This window comes from Ranitomeya variabilis, chromosome 2 (assembly GCF_051348905.1).
Source record: "Ranitomeya variabilis isolate aRanVar5 chromosome 2, aRanVar5.hap1, whole genome shotgun sequence".
Classification (NCBI taxonomy): domain Eukaryota; kingdom Metazoa; phylum Chordata; class Amphibia; order Anura; family Dendrobatidae; genus Ranitomeya; species Ranitomeya variabilis.
Window position 1 is genome coordinate 331,119,761 of NC_135233.1, and position 11,221 is coordinate 331,130,981.

Here is an 11,221-nt window from a genome sequence, read left to right on the forward strand (position 1 = left end):
CACACACCGCGCAGAAGGACGGAATCCTCAGAGTCGGAATCCTCCGCCAGGCTCTGTCCCTGCGCAGCACCGTCCTCCTCGCCTCGTCCTGTGTGAGCGCCGCGGTCAGGTGGTACCGCTTAATGAGGCGGCACCATGTGACCGCTCACACAGGGCGAGCTGCAGTCGTGCAGTCGCTGAGAGCAGACCAGCCGGCACCGCTGGAGCAGGTGAGGTGAGTATGAGACAGACAGTCAATGGGGGCTGTGCCAGCAAGGAGGCATCAGCAGCGGCGGCGGCGCTGGGGGGGGCGGTCGGACCGGACCAGACAAAGTGATATAAAAAAAAAAAAAAAAACCCTGCTCAGGTGCCGCCCCCCCGCATTGCCCCGCCCTAGGCACGTGCCCTCACGTGCCTAGTGGCAAATACGGCCCTGGACACACCCCTCATGTCACATGATTAATCTGGAAGGTCCTGGAACCACACATATTCAGATGAAAATCCAAAATAGCATATAAACAACAAACGTATTAAAATATTAACAATAGTGGTACATAATTTTGTTTCTTTTATTCATGCCTGCGGGGAAGCGAGTATTCAAATTATAAATCCAAAATGCCTCTCTTGTGAGGAGGCGTCTCTTAATATCGCCCCCGCGATTTGACAGATAGATTTTTTCAGTGCCATGTACTCTCAAAGCCGTAGTATTTCCATTATGCTTCGTGCCAAAATGTCTTGAGACCATTGAGACATTCCTATTTATCATATTAAAATTAATGGCATCTCTCAAGTGTTCAGTTACGCGCGTTTTTAATTTACGTGACGTGCATCCTACATAGGATATGTTGCATAACATGCAGTCTATTTTATAAACCACATTTTTAGTGTGGCAATTAATAAAACTATTTATTTTATATTCTTTAGTTTTTTCTGAATCTTGAAAAATATTACCAGGCTGCATGTGTGCACACGTACTGCAAGCGGAAGTACCGCACCTAAAAATAGAATTATTCTTACCGTTAATTCGGTTTCTAGGAACCTTCCACGACGGCATATGGAGGTTGCCTCTTTGCCCTAATGGGGAACAGGAAATGGAGAGGTTAAAAGGCCCTCCCACCTCCCTCTCACCAGTGACTTATAACTGAAAACCATAGCACCGGTTTACCTTGAATCCCAGATTTAAATCCAGGAGTATAGGGAGGGAACTAGCGCCGTCGTGGAAGGTTCCTAGAAACCGAATTAACGGTAAGAATAATTCTATTTTCTCTAGTCACCTTCCACGACGGCATATGGAGGAATACCAACTGATTGGCGCTAGGGAGGGACAACGGCCTGGAGTACTTTCCGGCCGAAGGATAAATCCTTGTTGGGCATTACATCCAATCTGTAATGCCTGGAGAAGGTATGCAAAGAAGACCATGTGGCTGCCCTGCAGATTTGCTCTGCTGATGCACCTGCTCTTTCTGCCCAGGAGACTGAGGTTGATCTAGTCGAATGAGCCTTGATTCCCACTGGAGGAGTTTTGTCTTGAGCAAGGTATGCTTCTGCTATTGCTTTCTTTATCCAGTTGGCAATAGTACTTTTGGCTACCTTTTTACCCCTATTTTGTCCTGATGGGTGGATAAATAGATTGTGGTCAATTCTGTAAGAACTGGTTTGTTCTAAGTAAAACAATACAGACATCCAGCATATGAAATCTCTCTTCTTTGGAATTTGCAGGATTTTGGCAAAAAGAAGGTAGAATAATTTCCTGGGAGCGGTGGAAGTCCGATACGACCTTTGGGAGAAAGGAAGGGTCTAGGCGCAGCACTATAGAGTCATCTCGAATGGTTAGGTATGGTTCTCTTATTGAGAGAGCTTGTAATTCTCCCACCCTCCTTGCTGATGTAATAGCCACAAGAAAAATTGTTTTGTAGATTAGGTTTTTCTGGGAGCAGGAGGATAATGGTTCGAAGGGGGGACCTGTGAGCCCCTGTAATACTAGGTTGAGATCCCACAGTGGTACTGTTATTTGCTTCTTAGGGTTCATTCTAGAAGCTGATATCATGAATCTCTTGATCCAGCGATGATTTGCCAGATCCTGATCAAATATTGAACTGAGGGCGGACACCTGGACTTTTAAGGTGCTAGGCCTGAGGCCTATTTCTAAGCCCTTTTGCAAAAAGTCTAGAATTTTTGAAATATTCGGGTTGAAGGGATCCGGCACCTCAGGAAGACAGAAGGATGAAAATTTCTTCCAGATTTTATTATATATTGCAATGGTTACAGGTTTCCTAGATTTTTGAAGTGTGGAAACCACTGCTTCTGATAGTCCTCTTGCTCTTAATATTTGGGCTTCAGTAGCCATGCTGCCAGATTCCACTTGTGGGCATCTAGGAGATGGATTGGTCCTTGAGAAAGAAGGTCTTTTTCTATCGGAAAATGGAGCGGCCCATCCACCTGAAGGTCCACTATCAGGTTGTACCAACTCCTCTTGGGCCATAGTGGAGCTACCAATATGGTAGGCGTTTGTTCTTCTCGCACTTTCTGTAAGACTTTTGCCAGAATTGGGATTGGTGGAAACGCATAAGCTAGCCGGAAATTCCACTTCTGGACCAGTGCATCCACTCCTTTGGAGCCATCCCTGGGGTTCAGAGAGAAGAATGCTTCGACTTTCGCATTTCGGCTGGATGCAAAGAGGTCGATTTCTGGGAGACCCCATTTGTTCACCAGCATCTCGAAGCTTCGGTTGCTCAGGCACCGTTCCCCCGGATGTATGTCTTGGCGACTTAGATAGTCTGCCTGAATGTTGGACGAGCCTTTCAGGTGAACCGCTGTCAGAGATAAGAGATGTCTTTCTGCCCAGGAGCATATCCGGGCAGATATATTCTTCAGGCAATTGTTTTTTGAACTGCCCTGATGTCTGATGTGGGCCACCGTGGTCACATTGTCCGAATATATCCGAACGTGATGTCCCTTGACAAGATGACCTCCTACTAGTAGGGCTTCTTCTACAGCTTTTAGCTCTCTGTAGTTGGAAGATTTCTTGCTTGTTGACTGGTCCCAGAGACCTTGGAAAGGGGTGTGATTTATCATGGCCCCCCAGCCTCTCTGGCTGGCGTCCGTTGTTACTGTGGTCAGTGGGACTTGCGTCCAGCTGACCCCTTTTTGTAGATTTTTTGGGGACATCCACCAAGCCAGGGAGGCCTTGACACGACCTGGTGTGTACAACCTCTTGTTTAAAGAATTGGGATGACCGTCCCAATTCTGCAAGATATGTGCCTGAAGAATTCTGGAATGGGCTTGGGCCCATGGTACCGATTGAATGCAGGCTGTCATCGAGCCCACAAGAGACATGCCTACTCTGACTGTAGGGGATCTGGTGTCCCTGAACGTTTTGACCTTTGATAAAAGGGTTTGAGGGTGTTCCACTGGGAGGAAGGACATTTGTTTTGCCGAGTCCAGGAGAACTCCCAGGAATTTCCTGCATTTGGAGGGTCGTAGGTGAGATTTTTCCAGATTCGGTACCCATCCAAGAGATGTCAGGATTTCGAGAGTCTTGGATACATGGGACTCCAGGGCCTGTTTGGAAGGAGCTATTATCAGAAGGTCGTCTAGGTACGGCACTATACAGACGCCTTGCTTCCGGATAAAGGAGACTACCTCCCCCATTATTTTGGAAAATACTCTTGGAGCCGAGGAAATTCCAAATGGGAGGACGTTCAATTGATAGTGCTCTATCAGACGCCCTCTCTGTACAGCGAATTTGAGGTATTGGCGATGTCTTTGGTGAATAGGGATGTGAAAGTAGGCATCTTTCAGATCGAGAGTGGCCATGAAGTAGTGTGGACCTATCAAGGGGATGGCATTCTTCACTGATTCCATCTTGAATCTTCGGTACTTTATATGCCGATTGAGATTCTTTAGATTTATAATGACACGGGACTCGCCCGATGGCTTGGGAACCAGGAATAAGCGAGAGTAGTGGCCGTGATCCCTCTCCGATTCCGGTATCTGGGATATCGCACCTGACATCTTTAGGGCTCTGAGACCGGACGCCAATTTTGACTGATCTTTCAGGGAGGGTAGGGAGGTGACTTTTAGACCCCGTGGGGGGGAGGAAATGAATTCTATTAGGAGACCCTCTTTGATGATATTGAGGATCCAGGGGCAAGAGGTGATGTTTTGCCACTGGGAGTAAAAATTTGAAAGTCTCCCCCCCACTGGATCGAAGTCACCGTTTCTCCTGTTGAGACTGCTGCTGCTGTTGCTGAGGGATGAGGATGTTTCTCCCCCCTCCCTTCGGGTAACTCCACCTCCCGGACTTGCCTTTCCCTCTCTGAGAGGTTTGGGACTGAAAGGGACGAAAAAACTTCTTTTTGGGAGTTTTTTGTTCTGGGAGGGCTTTCTTTTTATCGGTTGCTTTCTCCAAGATGTCATCAAGAGAAGGCCCGAAGACGTAGTTACCTTTAAATGGTATGGCGCATAACTTGGCTTTGGAGGTGATATCACCAGACCACATTTTTAACCACAGCGCCCTTCTGGCCGAGTTAGTCTGTACTAACGACCTTGCAGCAATTCTGATCGTTTCCATCGAAGAATCTGCTAGGAAACCCGTGGCTCTAAGGAGACTAGGAAGGGAGTCTAACAACTCAGCTCTTGAAGTGCCTTGGGATATGTGAGACTCCAGTTCACCTATCCAGCGGAATAGAGCTCTAGCCACGCATGTTGATGCGATATTAGCTTTGAGGGCTACCGAGGAGGTCTCCCATGATTTCTTTAATAGACTCTCTATCTTCCTGTCCATCGGATCCTTTAATTGTGACGAGTCCTCAAATGGAAGAGCCGTTCTTTTAGCCACTCTTGCCACCTGAGAGTCAACTTTAGGGACATCCCATTTGGTCATTTCGCCTTCTAAGGGGAATCTACGCTTCATCTCGGATGGAGTACTGAGGCGCTTTTCAGGTAATTCCCACTCTTGGTCAATCATATCGGAAATATTCTGGTGGATTGGAAACCCCACCCGTTTACCCTTAGTTATGCCACCAAACATCTGGTCCTGTATGGACTGGGGTTCTGGCTCCTCCTCCAGCCCCATAGTACTGCGTACTGCGGCTACTAAGTCCTCAATCCAGTCAGAAGAAAAGAGATATTTTCTGGCCTCAGATGTAATAGAGGATGCAGATTCCTCCTGACGACCTGAGGATGAGGCATAAGAGAGGTCTGACTCAGATTCAGAATCCTCTTCCTGGATCTTCCTTTTTTTGGCTGGAGAGTGTGGCGGAGGGGGTGGCGGAGGGGGTGGAGGGGTAAAGGCTGCTAGGGAGGATTGCACCTCTTGCTTGACCAGGGATCGGATTTCCTCTAGTAAAGAAGGTTGCTCTGCCCTGACAACTTTGTCAGTACAGGTCCTGCAGAGTTTTTTCTCCCATGAAGGTGGCAGCTTAATGGTACAGATGGCACACTTCTTTTTAACAGTAGTTTTGGGGGTAGACCTTTCTCCCTGCAATGAGAGGGGAGAGAGAGAGTGACCAAGGATACCCCAAAGTTACTACCTAAGGACCCCTGTCCCTGCGGCACTTACTGTGGCAGGGGCAGCGCTGGGCTCTGCAAGCGCAGGGCAGGTACCGCTCTCCATGACAGGAACAGTCTTACCTGCGACGTTTTCTGGCAGGTTTTATACACGGTGGAATGCACCTGCCCCCAGCGATCACCTCTTCCCCTCCATAGTCCAGCGTGGAGGACGCCGTCCTGCACGAGACACCGCCGGCGGAAGTGCCTCCAGGGAGCGCAGAAAGGACCGGAAGTGACGCGCGCGATCACTTCCGGGTTGCCAGCAGCGTGTGTGGAGGGGAAGGAGACCGGAGAGCTCCAGGAGGACTCCGGTCAGAACACTAGCCTGCTTTGCCCTCACGGGGGCGCGGGAAGGCTAGGCACAGGTCCCGAGGACACCGCAGCGCGGCGCGACAGGAGCAGCATAGGAGGGGAGGTAAGATACGACCCCATGCTGCCCGGTTACACACAAGCCGACGCTTGTAAGATGCAGCAGTCACCGGCCACCACTGCATACGAAGTAAACCTCTCCTGTCCCATGGGGAACAGGAAAAGACACTGGTGAGAGGGAGGTGGGAGGGCCTTTTAACCTCTCCATTTCCTGTTCCCCATTAGGGCAAAGAGGCAACCTCCATATGCCGTCGTGGAAGGTGACTAGAGAAAAAAACCTTACAATCAAGCCATCTATTAGATTTGTCCTTAGGTAAGATTGAATTGGGGGCAATTCTCTCTCCAATAGTTTGCGCTCTCCTTGCTACTACACTTACTCCATCTTTTAATATATCGGATAGTGTATTATCCTCATACAAAATAGGTAATCTGTTATTAATTATTTCCTTGATTTGGTTAAATTGAGAGGAAAATTGTAAACAAACATACGGTTTTCCATCATATTTTTTCTTTTTTGAGCCAATAGCCAAATTAGGCACTAACAACTCTTCTCTCCGTTTTTTATCCACTATATTTATGGCTCTATTCAGAGTCCAATTTGGGTATTTACGGACCCTAAGTTTATTTCTAAGTTCACCAAATTCCTTTAATTTATCTTCCTCCCTGCTGCAATTTCGTTTTAACCTTGTAAACTCCCCCACAGGTATAGACTTAATCGTGTGAGCTGGATGGCTACTATCCGCATGCAAGATCGTATTTCCACTAATTGGCTTCACATGTGTCCTGCTAACAATATATTCCCCAGCATAACCACACAATTCCAGATCCAAAAAGGATATACTGTGCTGATCATACACAAAAGTAAATTTGATACCAAAATCATTAGAATTTATGTATTCCACAAATCCCGGTATGGCAGACACATCACCCCCCCAAATAATGAGGGTGTCATCAATGTATCTGCCATACCAGGAGATGTGGTCAACATTTGGATTCTCCGCAGAGTATATGAATTTCTGCTCCCAATATGCCATGGTTAAATTGGCTAAAGACGGTGAGTACTTCGCCCCCATTGGGACTCCTGACTTCTGAACATATATTTCACCATCAAAGGAAAAAATATTATTCTGCATGAGAAAATAAAGGACCTGTAACGCAAAATTAATTAGATCCTCATAATATTGACCAAAATCTGTCAAATGAAAACTCACAGCTCTCATTGCCACATCGTGAGGTATACTCATGTACAAAGACACGACATCGCAACTCAACCAAATATGATCCTGTCTCCACCTCCAACCAGTAAGTGTTTTCAAAACTGCTCTTGAGTCTTTAATATACCCTGGCATTTTCATAACAATAGGTTGCAATAGTGAGTCCATCCACTCACAAAGATGTTCTAACATAGATCCAATACCCAACACAATCGGACGCATTGCTGGCAAACCATCACCTTTGTGTACTTTTGGAAGACCATACATTATAGGTAATTTCGGGGACTCTACATATAAATACTCGGCTTGTTTTTTACTGATAACGGCCAAATTAACCCCCTCCTCAATCAATTAAGCAATATTAGCATTAGCCTCTCTTGTTGGATTTCTTTTAAGTTTCTCATATGTAGACACATCAGAGAGAAGTTCATACATTTTGTCCTTGTAATCGTTTTCATTCATTATTATTATTAAACCGCCTTTATCACTTTTTTTTATGACAATATTTTTCAAAGATATCAGTTCATTCAATGCCCTCCATTGTTTCTGAGACAGATTATTATGAATCTTTCTGTTCTGACTATCTTGTAAGATTTTTAAATCTCTCTCAATCGCTTCTTGGAACTTATCCATACATTCAACTCTCGTCTGAAGTGGATAAAAAAATGGATTTTTAGTTTTACATTTTTCGGATATATTAAGAGAACCCCCCTTTACTTCTTCCTGATGTTCATTCGATAATTTCATTAGGCAACTCAGTGCCACTTGTTCTCTAAAATCTAGATTTTCAAATTCATTTATCTCCGGATTCATATCATGTCTAGATGTTGTAGCTTCTTCCATAAAAAAAATTTTTTTTATAGTTAAATTTCTTTTAAATTTATTGACGTCCAAGATAGTCATAAACAAGTTGAAGTCGACATCCGGTACAAAATTCAAACCTACAGCAAGTACATCTAGTTGATCTTGAGTTAATATTTGGGAGGATAAATTGACCACATTACTCTTTTGAGTTATTTCTGTTTCTTTTTGTGTCGGGTCATTATTCCTGGCAGATTTTTTGTGCTTCCTTCCACCCCGTCTTGTCCGTTTTTTGATGCTTTACCATATCTCCTCTTATTCTCTGATGTGTTACTTATTGCCGAAACATCCGATGTACTGGCATTCGTATCCGAGGAATCAGGCTCTGTTGAGGAAAAATTCACTTGAGGTCTATTGGTTGGTCTTTGTCGAGCTCGGCTTTTTTTCAAAATGGATTTGGGAGATTTATATACTTTTTCCCAATGTCCCCATTCATATACAGTATCGGTTGAATAGTCATTAAGATCCCTCTCGAACTTCCGTCTCTTACGACTAATTATTTCATCTTCCAGAACACATACATTTCCTTTTACTTGTTCCAGTGATGATTCATAATGCGGTAACGATTTATATTCCTCCAAAGTATGTTTTATTTTTTCCACATTTTCTTGGGTTTCTTTTAGTTTGATCTCCTCATTTTTTATTAGAAGTTTCATTAAATTTAAGGAACAATCCGTTAGTATCTGATTCCATTCCTTCTTAAATTCGTCGGAATAAGAGGTTGTAGAAATTTTCTTAATCCTCAAACCCCTTGGAATCATCTCCTTTGTTAAATAATTCTCCAGAGTGGTATGATTCCACCATTGTCTTGTTTCCATTTTCATGAGTCTTTCAACTTCATTCAGACATGTAGCAAAATCACCACTCCCTGCTGGATCAGATCCAACATCTCTGAACACCTGTGCCACTTTGGCTGATGTATCTTGCGATTGCATCTTGGATAAGAAACGAAATTCAAACAATACACCTTAAGTCTACCTCAATTCAATTGTAGGATAATAGTTTGGAGATCACGGCATAGTCAAGTATTATCACACAAATAAAAAAATCGGCTAAAAAGCCGCAGCCAGCTCACCAACCAGACCATCAAGCACGGGGCACAGGAGTTCGTCCTGACCTGGACGTCGAACAGCAGCAATTCCAAACAGCGTAGATACTCCAGCTCCAGACAGGATGGTTAAATTTTTTTTTTCTTTATTAATCCAACATGATAATAAAAAGGAAAATCCTTACAAAAGGTAGACCAGACAGGTGATTGTAAAAGTTACGGCAACGCGTTTCGACCAATATAGGTCTTTCTCCAGCCTGTGAGATTCCACAAGTGAACACTACATATATATAAACCACTAAGACCTTTGACACACCCCTCATGTCACATGATTAATCTGGAAGATCCTGGAACCACATATTCAGATGAAAATTTAAAATAGCATATAAACAACAAACATTAAAATATTAACAATAGTGGTACATAATTTCGTTTCTTTTATTCATGCCTGCGGGGAAGCGAGTATTCAAATTATAAATCCAAAATGCCTCTCTTGTGAGTAGGCGTCTCTTAATATCGCCCCCGCGATTTGACAGATAGATTTTTTCAGTGCCATGTACTCTCAAAGCCATAGTATCTCCATTATGCTTCGTGCCAAAATGTCTTGAGACCATTGAGACATTCCTATTTATTATATTAAAATTAATGGCATCTCTCAAGTGTTCAGTTACGCGCGTTTTTAATTTACGTGACGTGCATCCTACATAGGATATGTTGCATAACATGCAGTCTATTTTATAAACCACATTTTTAGTGTGGCAATTAATAAAACTATTTATTTTATATTCTTTAGTTTTTTCTGAATCTTGAAAAATATTACCCGGCTGTATGTGTGCACACGTACTGCAAGCGGAAGTACCGCACCTAATAAAAACCTTACAATCAAGCCATCTATTAGATTTGTCCTTAGGTAAGATTGAATTGGGGGCAATTCTCTCTCCAATAGTTTGCGCTCTCTTTGCTACTACACTTACTCCATCTTTTAATAAATCGGATAGTGTATTATCCTCATACAAAATAGGTAATCTTTTATTAATTATTTCCTTGATTTGGTTAAATTGAGAGGAAAATTGTAAACAAACATACGGTTTTCCATAATATTTTTTCTTTTTTGAGCCAATAGCCGAATTAGGCACTAACAACTCTTCTCTCAGTTTTTTATCCACTATATTTATGGCTCTATTCAGAGTCCAATTTGGGCATTTACGGACCCTAAGTTTATTTCTAAGTTCACCAAATTCCTTTAATTTATCTTCCTCCCTGCTGCAATTTCGTTTTAACCTCGTAAACCCGAATTGGACTCTGAATAGAGCCATAAATATAGTGGATCAAAAACGGATCTGTCTATCGCGGGAGCGATATTAAGAGACGCCTACTCACAAGAGAGGCATTTTGGATTTATAATTTGAATACTCTCTTCCCCGCAGGCATGAATAAAAGAAACGAAATTATGTACCACTATTGTTAATATTTTAATGTTTGTTGTTTATATGCTATTTTAGATTTTCATCTGAATATGTGTGGTTCCAGGATCTTCCAGATTAATCATGTGACATGAGGGGTGTGTCAAAGGTCTTAGTGGTTAATATATATGTAGTGTTCACTAGTGGAATCTCACAGGCATGAGTAAGACCTATATTGGTCGAAACGCGTTGCCGTAACTTTTACAATCACCTGTCTGGTCTACCTTTTGTAAGGATTTTCCTTTTTATTATCATGTTGGATTAATAAAGAAAAATTTTTTTTAACCATCCTGTCTGGAGCTGGAGTATCTACGCTGTTTGGAATTGCTGCTGTTCGACGTCCAGGTCAGGACGAACTCCTGTGCCCCGTGCTTGATGGTCTGGTTGGTGAGCTGGCTGCGGCTTTTTAGCCGATTTTTTTATTTGTGTGACAGGCTCCCAGTAGCCGTTGTTTCAGATGCTGCACATCTCGTATCTTCACATGGTGTGGTATATGGAGTACAAAGATAGTGGTGCCATTCTTCATCAATGGAAACCTCAATGCCACTGGATATCTGCTACATGATTATGTGTTGCCCTCTTTATGCACTGAAGATGGCACGTTCCCTGAGTTTTTCCAGCAAGATGGTGCACCACATTATCGGTGTCCGGTCCGAGCATTCCTACATGAACAATTTCCTGGAAAGTTGATTGGTGGCCATTCAACTGGCCCACGACAACCAAGGTCTCCCGAT